The sequence below is a fragment of the Cebus imitator genome, unplaced genomic scaffold, assembly GCF_001604975.1.
Source record: "Cebus imitator isolate Cc_AM_T3 unplaced genomic scaffold, Cebus_imitator-1.0 Scaffold592, whole genome shotgun sequence".
NCBI lineage: Eukaryota > Metazoa > Chordata > Mammalia > Primates > Cebidae > Cebus > Cebus imitator.
In genome coordinates this window covers 294623-298089 of record NW_016107907.1, presented here as the reverse complement: position 1 = coordinate 298089, position 3467 = coordinate 294623, and the positions used below count along the sequence as shown (strand labels likewise).

The 3467-nt window shown below is 37.2% G+C and overlaps 1 protein-coding gene and 1 non-coding gene across 2 annotated transcripts in view; one reads left to right on the top strand and one right to left on the bottom strand.

Moving 5' to 3' along the window:
- The window catches only part of DIS3L2 (DIS3 like 3'-5' exoribonuclease 2), a 386191-nt gene that overhangs the window by 348281 nt on the left and 34443 nt on the right, over positions 1-3467 (bottom strand). The window lies entirely within an intron of this gene.
- Positions 3409-3467, top strand: LOC119469195. The gene has a single exon (XR_005198011.1). It is a non-coding gene; the product is annotated as a U7 small nuclear RNA (small nuclear RNA).

Genomic DNA, 3467 nt, shown 5'->3' with positions numbered 1-3467 from the left:
AGGGGAAGGGGAGGGGAAGGGGAGGGGAAGGGGAGGGGAAGGGGAGGAAGGAAGCAGAGAGGGAGGGAAGGAGGGAGAGAAGGAAAGAAGGAGCAAGGGAGGGAGGGAGGGAGGAAATGAGGGAAGAAGGGAAGAAGGGAGGGAGAGAAATCCTGTCATTTCCAACAAACTGGATCAACCTAGAGGACATTAGGCTAAGTGAAATAAGCCAGGCATAGAAAGACAAATATCACATGATCTCATTTAAATGTGCCGTGTAAAAAAGTTGAATTTATAGGAACAAAGAATAAAATGGTGGTTATCAGAGACGGGGGGTTGAGGAGAGAGGAAAGATGTCTGTACCAAAAGATACATGATTTCAAGAAGACTGGAGGAGTAGGTTCAAGAGATCTATTGTACATCAAAGTAACTATAGTTAATAACAATATATGATTGTATACAGTCATCCCTCTGTATCCATGAGTTCTATATCTATGAATTCAGATTTAAAATATTTGGGGAAAAAAACAATAAAAATAAAAATACAACAATTTTAAAAAGAATCCAAATTTTAAAATACAGTAAAACAACTATTTTCATACCATTTAAATTGTATTATGTATTATAAGTAATCTGGAGAGGATTTAAAGTCTATAGAAAGATGAACATAGGTTATATGCAAATGCCTTACCATTTTATATAAGGGACCTGAGCATCCACAGATTTTGGTAGCTGTAGGGGTCCTGGAACCAAACCACTGTGGATATCTAGAGGCCAGGTATACTTCAAAATTGCTATGAGAATGTATTTTAAGTGTCCTCATCACAAAAAAATGATAAGTATGTGAGGTAATGGATATGTTAAGTAGCTTGATCTAGTCATTCCACAATGTGTACATATAACAAAACATCATGTTGCACAACATAAAAATATGTAATTTTTTGCTTGATTACAAATAAATAAATCTTCACCTGAAATAAACAAATAAATCACAATATATTAGAGGGCAGCAAGAAATGGGGGCAACAGAGATGGCACACTAACCCAAGTAACCTTGGGGTACAGTATTTAACCAAACCCTGTGGCTAAAAACAAAAAAGAAGCATAAATAAAGATTAAACTTTGGTTAATAGGTTTTTTATAGAGGTATAAGTTAGCAATTCTAAAGTTGCTTTCTATATATCCTAAATTGAACAAATAAGTACATATTTGTGGATAAGGAGCCAAATTTGTCAATGTTGGAGAAAAAAATTACAAATATGGAAAAGTGGGCAGGCTAGAATTGAAATGGAATTAGAGAAATCAGTATAACACAGTAGTTTATAATACAGAGAAGTACAGATGCACCTATATACAAACACAAATGCACGTAGCATGTAAAAATATATTCTTATATTCCCTAGCTTTGTCTACTGAAAGGGCCTAGAATCAATGACATTCCAGTAACCATGAGCATATCTAGTGCCTAGATCTCAGTTTCTAAACACCATTCATCACTGAAGCAGCCAATGGAAAAATGGCCAGTTCTGAGACTGAGGAAGAAACGTACAAACATGGGCCTAGAAGAGGGGTTGGCAAACTACGGTCCATCCATTTGTTTATGTAAATAAACTTTTCCTGAAACACAGCCAAGCTCATTAGTTTACATATTATCTATGGCTGCTTTCGTGCTGCAAGGGCAGAGTTAAACAGTTGCAAGAGGGGCTGTATGGTCTATAAAGTCGAAAATATTAACTATCTGGCCACTTACAGAAAAAGTTTGCCAAGCCCTGGCCTAGAATATCTTGCTATTCCAGAAAGTAAAACAATAATCAAGAAATGATGAGGACATGTCAAAAGTTCACAGGAGCCCTCAGAAAAGGCTGCTACTGGCCAAACAGATGACCATTTAAGTATTAAAATTTTATAACTGACTAAATAAGAACCCATAAGTTCCTACTGATAAAAAGACAAAAATAAATAAATATGTGAAAAGGAGAAGCCATTCGTTACAGCAGTATTGCAACTGATAAATCTAGAAAAAACAATGGAATTAGAAAATTACCACTGGCCATCATCATCATACTAATTAATGTGTATTCATCAATGAAATCTAAAATTAGTGGGTAAGAGTTTAAGAGGTAACAGAATTTTAAATAGTTTCAAAGTACCCTCAAAAATATTATGTAAACACAAAGAGGAAAATCTATCTTGATTGTGGAAAAATGTGACAGACACACCTTAACCAAGTGATCAAAGTAAACTCATGTAATGAGCCAAATCAACATCATATGTCTCCTGATATGAAACACTAAGAAAAAACATGTCAGTTTTGAAACATCAGTTCTATGGTTTGAATGTCCCCTCCAAAATTTATGTTGAAATTTAACTGTCATTGTGATGGTATTAACAGGTGGGATCATTAAGAAGGAATTTGGCATCTGGCGCGGTGGCTTGTGCCTGTAATCCCAGCACTTTGGGAGGCCAAGGAGGGCAGATCACAAGGTCAGGAGTTTCAGACCAGCCTGGCCAACACAGTGAAACCCCATCTCTATACAAAAATTAGCTGGGTGTGGTGGCAGACACCTGTAGTCCCAGCTACTTGGGAGGCTGAGGCAGAAGAATCACTTGAACCCAGAAGGCAGAGATTGCAGTAAACCGAGATTGCACCACAGCACTCCAGCCTAGGCGACAGAGTAAGACTCCATCTCAAAAAAAAAAAAAGAAGGAATTTGGCCATCAGGGCTCTACCATCATGAATGAATTAATGCTATTATCACAGAAATTAGTTGCTGATAAAAAGTGAGTTTGGCCCTCTCTACTCTACTCTTGCTCTCTTGCCTTTATGCCTTCCACTATAGGATGATGCAGCAAGAAGGCTCTCACCAGATGTCAACACCTTACTATTGGACTTCCCAGCCTCCAGAACTATGAGAAATAAATTTCCTTTTCTTATAAATTACCCAGTTTCTCGCATTCTGTTATAGCAACAGAATCCAAACTAAGACAGTCAGTTAAACCCAAATTGAGGGTCCTGGTAAAAACTGGCCCTGTTGTATAACTGGCCTATAATCTTCAAAAATGTTAAAATCATGAAAGGAAAAATTGTTTATAAAGGAGACTAAAGACACATGACAATTCCAAAATTTTCTTTTCATATAAAAAAGGAAAAGGGCATGATTGGGAAATTTGAATAAAATCTTTTGGTTAATAACATATCAATGTTAATTCCCTGATTCTGATAACTGCATAATGTTATAAAAGAGGACAGCTGGCTGGGCACGGTGGCTCACGCCTGTAATCCCAGCACTTTGGGAGGCCAAGGTGGGTAGATTGCCTGAGGTCAGGATTTCAAGATCACCCTGGCCAACATGGTGAAACCCTGTCTTAAAAAAAAAAAAAGGCTAAGAGGGTAAAATATTAACACTGGGGAATCATGTAAAGAATACAGAGTGTTACAGCTCTTTTAGAATTTGTCTAGCAGGCTTTCTGGTTTTTGCCAGAAAGCC